This window comes from Dendropsophus ebraccatus, chromosome 9 (assembly GCF_027789765.1).
Source record: "Dendropsophus ebraccatus isolate aDenEbr1 chromosome 9, aDenEbr1.pat, whole genome shotgun sequence".
Lineage (NCBI taxonomy): Eukaryota > Metazoa > Chordata > Amphibia > Anura > Hylidae > Dendropsophus > Dendropsophus ebraccatus.
This window is the reverse complement of record NC_091462.1, coordinates 93,112,682-93,125,872: the sequence shown is the minus strand read 5'-3', so window position 1 is coordinate 93,125,872 and position 13,191 is coordinate 93,112,682. Positions and strand designations below refer to the sequence as shown.

At 56.4% G+C, this 13,191-nt stretch overlaps 1 protein-coding gene across 4 annotated transcripts in view; it reads right to left on the bottom strand.

Annotated features, from left to right (window-relative positions):
- The window catches only part of LOC138801256 (uncharacterized), a 28,136-nt gene that overhangs the window by 13,754 nt on the left and 1,191 nt on the right, over nucleotides 1-13,191 (bottom strand). The window lies entirely within an intron of this gene.

The following is a 13,191-nucleotide window of genomic DNA, read 5'->3' as shown; positions in this document are numbered from 1 at the left end:
CCGTCTGCTGCTTGGACCTAGAGGAGCCCCAAATGAATTTTACAATAATAGAGTCTAATTCTGAGAAGAAAGTTTTAGATAAGGGAACATATATATGCTGAAGGACATACAGACATTGGGGCAGGACCATTATTTTTACAACTTTAACCCGTTCCACAACCAATAAAGGAAGGGAGGAGCACTGTTTAAATTTCTCTCTAGAATGACATAGAAGTGGGTCAACATTTACAGGCAGGACCTGTGAGAATTGGCTTGTGATGTGTATTCCCAAATACTTATAACTCCCAACCCCCCTCAGTCCCTCCACCGCCTGTCCCATAACATGGCTGCTTGTAGGTTCTTATGCACATTTACCATTTCCATCCCGCTTGCATTTCACTGAGTGACATTTCCAGCAATGGTCTGCAGACAATCTGCGCTGAGCCTTGTACACCTCCTTCACTCACTATTTTATTGCGTCATTTTTGACCGCGTCATTTAGGGCATTTTTTTTCCAAGGGTTTTTAGTGTCTTTCCCCCATACAGTTGTTTTTTTACAAGCATTTCCCTATAGTGACACCTATGGCAAACAGGCTGGAAAACAAATTACTCGGACGCTCTAATGAGACTAGTGTTGAGGGAACCTGTCATAATGTTGGGATTCGACAGCGTAAGCAGAACCTGATCGTTCTGAGTTTGATTCTCCGCAGCTGCAGAAGTTTGATGCCGCCCTAGGGAGTAATCTAACTTGAAAACATTGATAAAGCCACAGACTGTATCCATGTTTTCCTGGCAGCCCTAGAACGGCATCCAACTTATGCAGCTTCGGGGAATCAGACCCAGATCGTTCGGGTTCTGCTTACTTTTTTCAACCCCAACCTTTTGACAGGTTCACTGAACACCAGCAGAGACGTATCTCCAGGCCGCTGTGAGGGGTAAAGTACCGCCACCACTGCACCCAGCCACCTCATTAGCATAACAATAAAAAGTTTAAATCCAGCGCCACACATACATATAATGCAGGTGGATTAGTAATCAGTGTCCTCCGCCCTATAGGAACATAGCAGCAGGTTAGATTCCTCACAGGTAATAACCTTATATGTGATGTCACTTATGCAGCTTGTGGAAATGTTTATTCCCCGTCCGTTAATCCCCGTCCAGTACACATTGGGGAGGAGGATGTAGATAGTAGTGAGCACCATTGTATCTATTAGGCCCTATGTCAGGTGCACTAAACTACCCCTGCTCGCAGGCCCGTTTCTGCCATGAGGCAGACTGAGGCTTCTGCCTCAGGCGGCAGCTCCTATGTTCCTGCAGGGGGCGGCACAATCTTCTCTGCCACTGTCATTTTAGTATGACAGCAGTCCCGACCCCTCTCAGTGCTGAGTGCCTGGCCGCCCCCTGCAGCCCACCCCAGGAACTGCCGGGCTGCCTCTCTCTGATGTGTGACGTCACCCGGCAGTCTTCCTGAGGATTGGGTAAGAGCCTGCACAGCCGGCCACAGCGGCTCCATATGCTGATCCCTCCTCCTCCCCAGTACTAGTGAGTATAACAACGAGGGAAAGGGGGGAGGCTGGTGGCTGAGGGTCGTGATTGTTTGTAAGGAGGAAGGGGGAGGGTCTGGAGGGGGGTCCCGACAATTGGGGGTGGGGGAGCAGGTCTCAAACCCAGGAGGGAGCCATGTGCCAGGTCTGTAGCTCTGGGATTACAACTGTGTGGTGCTCTGTGTGGATGTGTGAGCTACAGGCAGTGCAGTGTGCTTATAGGAGAGTGTGCACACTGAAGAAAGCACATAATCCGCCTTTGTGACAACAGACTAATAACAGCAGCAAACACAAGACTCGGCTCCTCCAGCAAGTGATATCCTGTCAGTGTCTGCTCCTCCTCCTCCTGCCTGTGCTGGACCCCAGCCCCTCCATTACTATAGTGTACAGACTGGGGCATAGTGCTGGAGGTGGTGGTATATAGCAGCACATGTGATATATACTGTATATGTACACTGGGGCATAGTGCTGGAGGTGGTGGTATATAGCAGCACATGTGATATATACTGTATATGTACACTGGGACATAGTGCTGGAGGTGGTGGTATATAGCAGCACATGTGATATACAGGCCTGTATTTAGAGTTCATGCTGCCCTAGGCACTTTGCACGCAGAGGCGCCCCCCCCCACCCCCCCCCCCCCCCCCCCGCCGCGCCGTTACTGTACATGCATGGTATATACCCTGGCACTTGGGTGCCGCTCTGCTTGATGCCCGCTGTTCTCATCAAACAGACGTGATGGAGGAAGGAAGGAGGCCGGGGGACTGGTTCTGTCCAGTGTTGGACTGGGGGACCTGGAGCCACCAATATACAACCAGTGAGACACGACATGCTGACCCGCTCCTTTCCTGAATTCATCTGTATCTGTGACAAATCCCTACATTTATACAGCTCTCAGGGTATGCTGGGAGTTGTAGTCTCTGAGAGGACAACCCTGTAATAAATCACTGTGTGCAGAGTCTCCTGGTGGCTGCAATCTGTGGGTGACAACCATCAGCCCTGAGGGTCCAGCAATACATCTGTCTACAGCCGCAGTTATCATAGGATTGTACTACTGTACTACAACTCCCAGCATATCCTGAGGGCTGCAGACTGTCAGTACATGCTGGGAGTTGTAGTGCCTGCAGCTGTTGTAGTTGGGTCCTATACACTGAATGCTTTGTGGCATATAAGAATAAAGAGATCTGTGGGGGCTCAGTGCAGGGAAGTGACCCCAGAACATCACTGATAGGGGATAGAACAAAAACATCTCCCCCAATATCTTATTAGTGATGTTCTGGGGTCACTTCCCTGCACTGAGCCCCAACAGATCTATGTATACTTATATGCCACAAAGCATCCAGTGTATGATGCACCTAGGACCCAACTACAGCAGCTGCAGGCACTACAACTCCCAGCATATCCTAAGGGCTGCAGACTGTTCTGGGAGTTGTAGTGCCTACAGCTGTTGTAGTTGGGTCCTGGAGGCGTTGCGGGAGATCAGAATACATAGATCTGTGGGGGCTCAGTGTAGGGAAGTGACCCCAGAACATCACTAATAGGGGGGGGGGGGGGAGAGATGTTGTTGTTCTATCCCCTATTAGTGATGTTCTGGGGTCACTTCCACACACTAAGCCCCCACAGATCTATGTATTCTTATATGCCACAAAGCATCCAGTGTATGATGCACCTAGGACCGGGAAAGGGGCTGGGAAAGGGAGGCAGCTGGGGGTGACTGGGAAAGGGAGGCAGCTGGGGCGACAGGGGGACTGGGGAAGGGGGGCAGCTGGGGGTGACAGGGGAAGGGAGGCAGCTAGGGGTGACTGAGGAAGGGAGGCAACTGGGGGTGACTGGGGAAGGAAGGCAGCTGGGGGAAAGAGAGAGCAGCTGGGGGAAAGGGAGAGCAGCTGGGGGGCAGGGGACCAGCAGGGAGGGGCAGCTAGGGTGGCAGGGGAGAAGCTGGGGTTCAGGGGGGGCTGGGGCTCAGGGGGAGAGGCTGGGGGTCAGGGGGAGCGGTAGGGGGGCAGGGAAGAAGCTGGGATTCAGGGGGAGAGGCTGGGGTCAGAGGGAGAAGCTGTGGGTCAGGGGAAGGGGCTGGGAGGCTGGGGAGCAGCTGAGAATGCAGGGGAGAGAGGCTGGGGGCAGGGGAGAGGCTGAGAATGCAGGGGGGAGAGGCTGGGGACCAGGGGAGAGGCTGGGGACCAGGGGAGAGGCTGAGGGTTAGGGGGAGAGTCTGGGGGGGCAGGGGAAAGGCTGGGGGGGGGGCAGGGGAGAGGCTGGGGGGGGCAGGGGAGAGGCTGGGGGCAGGTGAGAGGCTGGGGGGCAGGTGAGAGGCTGAGGGGCAGGTGAGAGGCTGGGGGGGCAGGTGAGAGGCTGGGGGGGCAGGTGAGAGGCGGAGAGGCTGGGGGGGCAGGGGAGAGGCTGCAGGGGGGCAGGGGAGAGGCTGGGGGGCAGGTGAGAGGCGGAGAGGCTGGGGGGGCAGGGGAGAGGCTGCAGGGGGGCAGGGGAGAGGCTGGGGGGCAGGTGAGAGGCGGAGAGGCTGGGGGGGCAGGGGAGGGGCTGCAGGGGGGCAGGGGAGAGGCTGGGGGGCAGGTGAGAGGCTGAGGGGCAGGTGAGAGGCGGAGAGGCTGGGGGGGCAGGGGAGAGGCTGGGGGGGGCAGGGGAGAGGCTGGGGGGGGCAGGGGAGAGGCTGGGGGGGGTAGGGGAGAGGCTGCAGGGGGGCAGGGGAGAGGCTGCAGGGGGGCAGGGGAGAGGCTGAGGGGCAGGTGAGAGGCTGGGGGGGCAGGTGAGAGGCTGGGGGGCAGGTGAGAGGCTGAGGGGCAGGTGAGAGGCTGAGGGGCAGGTGAGAGGCTGAGGGGCAGGTGAGAGGCTGGGGGGGCAGGTGAGAGGCTGAGGGGCAGGTGAGAGGCTGGGGGGGCAGGGGAGAGGCGGAGAGGCTGGGGGGCAGGGGAGAGGCTGCAGGGGGGCAGGGGAGAGGCTGAGGGGCAGGTGAGAGGCTGGGGGGGCAGGTGAGAGGCTGAGGGGCAGGTGAGAGGCTGAGGGGCAGGTGAGAGGCTGGGGGGGCAGGTGAGAGGCTGGGGGGGCAGGTGAGAGGCTGATGGTTAGGTGGAGAGGCTCGGGGGCAGGTGAGAGGCTGGGGGGCAGGTGAGAGGCTGGGGGGGCAGGTGAGAGGCTGGGGGGCAGGTGAGAGGCTGGGGGGCAGGTGAGAGGCTGGGGGGCAGGTGAGAGGCTGAGGGGCAGGTGAGAGGCTGGGGGGGGCAGGTGAGAGGCGGAGAGGCTGAGGGGCAGGTGATAGGCTGGGGGGGCAGGTGAGAGGCTGAGGGGCAGGTGAGAGGCGGAGAGGCTGAGGGGCAGGTGATAGGCTGGGGGGGCAGGTGAGAGGCTGAGGGGCAGGTGAGAGGCTGGGGGGGCAGGGGAGAGGCGGAGAGGCAGGGGAGAGGCTGGGGGGGGGCAGGTGAGAGGCGGAGAGGCTGGGGGGGCAGGGGAGAGGCTGCAGGGGGGCAGGGGAGAGGCGGAGAGGCTGGGGGGGGCAGGGGAGAGGCTGGGGGGCAGGGGAGAGGCTGGGGGGGCAGGTGAGAGGCTGAGGGGCAGGTGAGAGGCTGGGGGGGCAGGTGAGAGGCTGAGGGGCAGGTGAGAGGCTGGGGGGGCAGGTGAGAGGCTGGGGGGGCAGGTGAGAGGCTGGGGGGCAGGTGAGAGGCTGGGGGGGCAGGTGAGAGGCTGAGGGGCAGGTGAGAGGCTGATGGTTAGGTGGAGAGGCTGGGGGGCAGGTGAGAGGCTGGGGGGCAGGTGAGAGGCTGGGGGGGCAGGTGAGAGGCTGGGGGCTGGGGGGCAGGTGAGAGGCTGGGGGGCAGGTGAGAGGCTGGGGGGCAGGTGAGAGGCTGAGGGGCAGGTGAGAGGCTGGGGGGGCAGGTGAGAGGCGGAGAGGCTGAGGGGCAGGTGATAGGCTGGGGGGGCAGGTGAGAGGCTGAGGGGCAGGTGAGAGGCTGGGGGGGCAGGGGAGAGGCGGAGAGGCTGGGGGGCAGGGGAGAGGCTGCAGGGGGGCAGGGGAGAGGCTGGGGGGGGGGGCAGGTGAGAGGCGGAGAGGCTGGGGGGGGCAGGGGAGAGGCGGAGAGGCTGGGGGGCAGGGGAGAGGCTGGGGGGGCAGGTGAGAGGCGGAGAGGCTGGGGGGCAGGGGAGAGGCTGGGGGGGCAGGTGAGAGGCGGAGAGGCTGGGGGGGCAGGGGAGAGGCTGCAGGGGGGCCGGGGGGAGACGGGGCGGCCGGGAGCAGGATGGGCAGGCAGGCTGGTTCCCTCCCCCCATGCAGCGCCGAGGTCCGAGGTCCGGAGTGCAGGGCTTGTGTGTAGCTTCCGGCACACACAGTGTGACAGAGGCCGGAAGCTCCCAGCTGCAGCCCCGCGTTCCTGGATCTTCTCTCCTGCTAGGCGATGACGTCACATCACGTGAGCGCCGCCGAGCAGGAGAGAAGATCCGGGACCGCGGGGCTGCAGCTGGGAGCTTCCGGCCTCTGTCACACTGTGTGTGCCGGAAGCTCAACACCAGCCCTGCACCCCGGACCCCGGACCTCGGACCTCGGCGCTGCATGGGGGGAGGGAACCAGCCTGCCTGCCCATCCTTCTCCCGGCCGCTCCGTCACACCCCCCCCCCCCCCCCCCCCCCCCCCCCCGGCGCGGACTAGGCACCCGTGGGCCGGTGCCTACGGACGTTTTTTTTTTTTTTTTTTTTTTAATAATAAAAAAAGTGTTCCCTGCGGGTGCCGCCCCCCCCCGGGGCGCCGCCCTAGGCACCGGACCACGGGTGCCTAGTGACAAATACGGCCCTGGTGATATATACTGTATATGTACACTGGGGCATAGTGCTGGAGGTGGCCCCTAGTGTACATGTATATCCACATCTGCTGCTATATATCACCTGAGAAGCTAAGGTGTAGTATGATGTTCTGCAGCAGCTGAGGTGTAGGATGATGATCTGCAGCAGCTGAGGTGTAGTATGAGGTTCTGCAGCAGCTGATGTGTGTATGATGAGGTTCTGCAGCAGCTGAGGTGTGTATGATGAGGTTCTGCAGCAGCTGAGGTGTAGTATGAGGTTCTGCAGCAGATGGGGTGGGTATGATGAGGTCCTGCAGCAGCTGAGGTGTAGTATGAGGTCCTGCAGCAGCTGAGGTGTAGTATGAGGTCCTGCAGCAGCTGAGGTGTAGTATGAGGTCCTGCAGCAGATTGGGTGTAGTATGAGGTCCTGCAGCAGCTGAGGTGTAGTATGAGGTCCTGCAGCAGCTGAGGTGTAGTATGAGGTCCTGCAGCAGATTGGGTGTAGTATGAGGTCCTGCAGCAGCTGAGGTGTAGTATGAGGTCCTGCAGCAGCTGAGGTGTAGTATGAGGTCCTGCAGCAGCTGAGGTGTAGTATGAGGTCCTGCAGCAGATTGGGTGTAGTATGAGGTCCTGCAGCAGCTGAGGTGTAGTATGAGGTCCTGCAGCAGCTGAGGTGCATTATGATGTTCTGCAGCAGCTGAGGTGTATTATGATGTTCTGCAGCAGCTGAGGTGTATTATGATGTTCTGCAGCAGATGGGGTGTATGATGAGGTTCTGCAGACCATCATAATACACAATGAGAAAATAATTAATTTACTGATAGTACACAATTAATGGATTGATGGGAGGGGGCGCCATTTAATTTTTTTGCCTCAGGCAGCAGAAAAGCTAGAAACGGCCCTGCCTGCTCGCCATACATTACACCCAGGGTGGCGACTGTGCCAGCCTCACCTGACTATTTCTGGTGAATGGAACCAGTTGGGAATAAATGGTAGAGTGATCATAGGGCATTGGAGAGGGGTAGAACGGGGGAGGGGTCGCCTTTATTAGGGTGTTTATACCCCGACAGGTCCCTGAGCGAACAGGGGTAGTTTGGTGCACCTGACATAGGACCTATTAGGTAGACAGGTGCGGACAGCAATGACAGCTGCTACTATCTACATCATGTGTCTCCAAACTGCGGCCCTCCAGCTGTTGCAAAACTACATTTCCCATCATGCCTGGACAGCCAAATCCAAAGCTTTAGCTGTCCAGGCATGATGGGAGTTGTGGTTTCGCAACAGCTGGAGGGCCGCAGTTTGGAGACCCATCAGTGGCGGAACTACCGCCGTAGCAGCCGTAGCGGCCGCTACGGGGCCCCGCCGTATCGGGGGCCCGTGGCGCGGGCCCCCGGAGCTCACATAGCCTGTAGCACCCGGCGGCCGAGCAGGCCTCCCGGGTGCTACAGCTGTTTGGGGTCAAGGCAGTGGCCACGAAGGGGGGCCCGCGGGGCCCTCCCGATCAATTACTCTTGTGACCGCAAGCATTGTTTTGCTTGCGGTCACAAGAGTCCTGCTCCCCCGGCTGCTGCGCGGCTGCCGGGGGTGTCGCGTCTTATCCCCGGCAGCGCGCATCCCAGAGCTCCCTGCGCGCCGGAACCGGAAGTCAGGGCCCAAGGCGCGCAGGGAGTTCTGGGATGCGCGCGCTGCCGGGGATAAGATGCGACACCCCCGGCAGCCGCGCAGCAGCCGGGGGTGTCGCATCTTATCCCCGGCAGCGCGCGCATCCCAGAACTCCCTGCGCGCCTTGGGCCCTGACTTCCGGTTCTGGCGCGCAGGGAGCTCTGGGATGCGCGCTGCCGGGGATAAGACGCGACACCCCCGGCAGCCGCGCAGCAGCCGGGGACAGACCAGGAGGAGAATCAACGTGGGAGCGCGTTGTCAGGTGAGTTAAGTTTTTTTTTTTTTTTATCAGCCTGCAGGGTGGGGGGAAGGAGGGGGGCATCTATGAGGGTGGGGGGAAGGAGGGGGGCATCTATGAGGGTGGGGGGAAGGAGGGGGGCATCTATGAGGGTGGGGGGAAGGAGGGGGCATCTATGAGGGTGGGGGTAAAGAGGGGGGCATCTATGAGGCTGGGGGGAAAGAGGGGGCATCTATGATGGTGGGGGGAAAGAGGGGGCATCTATGAGGGTGGGGGGAAGGAGGGGGGCATCTATGAGGGTGGGGGGAAGGAGGGGGGCATCTATGAGTGTGGGGGGAAGGAGGGGGGCATCTATGAGGGTGGGGGGAAGGAGGGGGCCATCTATGAGGGTGGGGGGAAGGAGGGGGCCATCTATGAGGGTGGGGGAAAGGAGGGGGGCATCTATGCGGGTGGGGGGAAGCAGGGGGCATCTATGAGGGTGGGGGGGGAGAGGGGGGCATCTTTGAGGGTGGGGGGGAAGAGGGGGCATCTATGAGGGTGGGGGGGAAGAGGGGGCTTCTATGAGGGTGGGGGGAAAGGGGACCATCTATGAGGGTGGGGGGGAAGAGGGGGCATCTATATGGAGGGAGGGAAGAGGGGGCATCTATGAGGGTGGGGGGGAAGAGGGCATCTATGAGGGGGGGGGGAGAGGGGGCATCTATGACGATGGGGGGAAGAGGAAGCATCTATGAGGGTGGGGGGGAGAGGGGGCATCTATGAGGGTGGGGGGGAAGAGGGGGCATCTATGAGGGTGGGGGGAGAGGAGGCCATCTATAAGGGAGGGTGGGGGGAGAGGGGGCCATCTATAAGGAGGGCAACATGGGGGGAGAGGGGCCATCTATTTTGGGGGGGGCAACCTAGGGAGAGAGGGAATACACAGAGGGGGGCATATATTATTAGGGGGTCACATAGAGTCAGGGCTACCCACTAAATGAGGGTGTAAAGGGGACAGTACAGATGTGCAGTGTGTATAGAGATAAGGATGGTGCCAGAGTGAGGAGACTAATATGTCTGTCTGGCAGATTCTGTGGATTCGTGGCTCGGGGAAGTTCTCATAATGGCCCAGGACGGATGGAGAAGATGAAAAGGAAAGAACTCCGATCAGAGAAGACGTCCCCTGTGAGTCACCTGATATAACTGCACTGTAATGTATATGGTGTATAGAACCTGTGTAGAGCTGGGGCCACCTCTATATGACTGGATGAGGTGATTTAGTGTACTGGATTTGGTCAGTAACAATATGGTGGTGATGGTTGTGGTGTGGCAGTAATGTTTCCTCCCTATATACTGGTATTACTGGTAATATTGGTCTCAGTATACAGGATTTGGTCGGTAACAGTATGGCGGTAATATGTACGGTGATAATACTTTCTCTTCCAATATGCTGGTGTTATTGGTAATATCTGTCTTTGTGTATATATATATATATATATATATATATATATATATATATATAATATTTATACACACACACACACCAATAGCATCACTTGGTCGTGAAAGGAGGGGGGGGGGGCAAGTTGGCCTCTCGCACCAGGGCCCAGGAGACATTAGCTACGCCCCTGGGTCCAGGGGTGTCCCGGGGATTCCCAGGCAGCACAGGTGACAGGCTCGGAGTGGCTTGGCGTCTGCCGGGGGCCAGGGTAAGTACTTCTGGCGCAGGGACTTCAAGCACTAACAAGCGTTCCTGTGCACAGGCTAGGGGCGGACTCTGAGCTCACTGGTACCGGTGCTTCCGGGGATGCTGCCCCCCCCTTGCCACCGTATTGCTGTCCCGGCAGCACAGGTACCGGTGAGCTCAGCGTACGCCCCCAGCCTGTACCTCCGGCACAGGAGCACTTGTTAGAGATGCACCCTGCGCCGGAAGTACTTGCCCCGGCGGACACTGAGCCACTCTGAGCCCGACACCTGTGCTGCCTGGGAATCCCTAGGACGCCCCCCCGGGAGAAGAGGAGAAGAGGAGAAGACAGCCGACGGGGGAGTTAGGTGAGTTGTGTTTTTTTTTTATTTTCTATCTGCTTTGCAAAGGGGGATAATACAGGGTGGGGCCATCTATGGGGTATATACAGGGGGCCATCTATGAGGGATATACAGATGGGCCATCTATGGGGGATATACAGGGGGGGCATCTATGGGGGATATACAGGGGGCCCATCTATGGGGGATATACAGGGGGGACATCTATGGGGGATATACAGGGGGCCATCTATGGGGGATATACAGGGGGCCATCTATGGGGAATATACAGGGGGGACATCTATGGGGAATATACAGGGGGGACATCTATGGGGGATATACAGGGGGGACATCTATGGGGGATATACAGGGGGGACATCTATGGGGGATATACAGGGGGCCATCTATGGGGGATATACAGGGGGGACATCTATGGGGGATATACAGGGGGGAAATCTATGGGGGATATACAGGGGGGAAATCTATGGGGGATATACAGGGGGGCCATCTATGGGGGATATACAGGGGGGTATATATAGGGGGATAATACAGGGGGCCATCTATGGGGGATATACAGGGGGGACATCTATGGGGGATATACAGGGGGGGCATCTATGGGGGATAATACAGGGGGGACATCTATTGGGAATATACAGGGGGCCATCTATGGGGGATATACAGGGGGGCATCTATGGGGGATATACAGGGGGCCATCTATGGGGGATATACAGGGGGCCATCTATGGGGGATAATACAGGGGTGCCAATCTATGGTGGATTATACAGGGAGGTATACATAGGGGGATAATACAGGGGGCCATCTATAGGGCGACACCATGAGGGGGCATTTATAAGGGGACCAAATGAGAGTTCATCTATAGGGGGACAACATGGGGGACCATCTTTAAGGGGGATGGACAACACGGGGGGTAATTTATAAGGGGCCAACAAGGGTGGCATCGGTAAGGGGGAATACACAGAGGGGCATATACTATAAGGGGATCACATAGTGTCAGGGCTATCCACTAAACAAGGGGGTAAAGGGGCCAATACAGATGTGCAGTTTGTATAGAGATGAGGATGGTGCCATAGTGAGGAGCCTAATATGTTTCTCTGGCAGATTCTGTGGATTCGTGGCTCGGAGAAGTTCTAATGGCCAAGGAAGGATGAAGAAGAAAATGAAGGAAACAACTCCGATCAGAGAAGACGTCCCCTGTGAGTGACTTAATATAACTGTACTTTAATTTATATGGTGTACAGAACCTGTGTAGAGCTGAGTGTGTTGATGGCGTAGTGGTCGATTGAGGGGGTGGGGGCCCCAATCAAAAGTTTGCTATGGGGCCCGGCCATTTCTAGTTACGCCCCTGAGACCCATGATCTACATCCTCCTACAGTCTGTGACTCTCCCTTGTGGTTATAACAAGAAATAGTGGCATTTTTCCCTGCCATAGATTTCTATAGATAGAAAACAACATGTGTGTGTGTGATACCATTTATTCCACCAGGTGGTCAGTAGAAATCCTTGCGTCCCATGAGAGAAGAATCACATGAATTGTAATGAAAAAGATGCAGAGGGAAAACCCCAAATAATAATACATCTGTACTGTTACAATCCCAGGACGTTGCATGATCTATATTGGCCGTGTGTACGGCGTTCCATATTTCCCCATTGATTCCCAGGTGAGATCCGGACACAGCATTTATTTATTTTTGTAAAACTTTCTTTATTTATTTTCCAATATACAAGAAATAGGGTTGTAGTACAGTAAAAGTATTCATAGACAGAATATAATGCCACCAATAAAATAACCTTCATAACATGTGAAATCACGTAATATAAGAGTGTGGTGGTGCGACTAGTGTAAGGCAAGATCATATCATGTAACATAGAAACATATGCCTTATGTGCACACAGGTAAGTATTACAGCACTGTTCCATAGGGGGAGGACAAACAAGGTGGGTGGAAGTGGGGAGGGGGATTGGGGATGTGGGGGGAGGGGAAAGGGAGAGCAGGGAGGGAGAAGTAGGAGGGAGGGCTAACCAAAATAACCAAAACATGTCAACCAGACAGTACTAATGTATAGAAGAAAGTGCCGATACTTTAAGGTGGTGATAATGAGGGAAGAATTGCAGGTAAGTGTAATAGCAAGGCCCTTAGGTCCAATAATAGATAAGGTAACACCCGTGGTGCGGCCAGGCATTCCCCCTTGTAGCTATCTGTTCTGAATGCTGGAAATGTTTCCATCGTGTCCTTGTGTTGCACTGAGACTATTATCTGGTTGATGTCTGGAACTGTATCAGATTTCCAATTTCTCGCCACCGTTAATCTCGCAGAGGTAAGAACATGGCAAACAATGGTAAGGGGAGGCAGGGGCAGCGTATCAAGCCGTAGGGACAGTAGTGCTACCTCCGGGCCCCATATAGGAGGGAAGTGACGCAGTTCCTGGATGTTAGTGTAGAGTTGGGCCCAAATCGGTTGGATGAGGTGACAAGTCCACCAGATGTGGAGTAACGTTCCTACCTGTCGCTTACATCTCCAACATGTGGAGGAGACTTGTGGATGTATTAGGGAGAGGCCATATGGAGTATAATACCAATGGTATAAGAGGGAAGTGCGTATATTAGGGAGGGGAGACTGTACAGCCTGTAAGGGAACATCTTTCAATCGGAGTCGGACGGACACAGCATGTTTTTAGACACTGATTATGGTTTATTCCCATTTTATGTGATTCCTGCTGCATAAAAAGGATACTTTGAGGGAAACCTTTTTCTTTCAAATCAGCTGGTTTCAGAAAGTGATATAGATTTGTTATTTACGTTAATTTACAAATCTCAAGTCTTCTCGTACTTATCAGCTGCTGTATGTCCTGCAGGAAATGTTGTTTTCTTTTCAGCCTGACACAGTGATCTCTGCTGCCACCTCTGTCCGTGACTGGAATTGTCTGGAGCAGCAGTAAATCAGACTGAAAAGAAAACAACATTTCCTGCA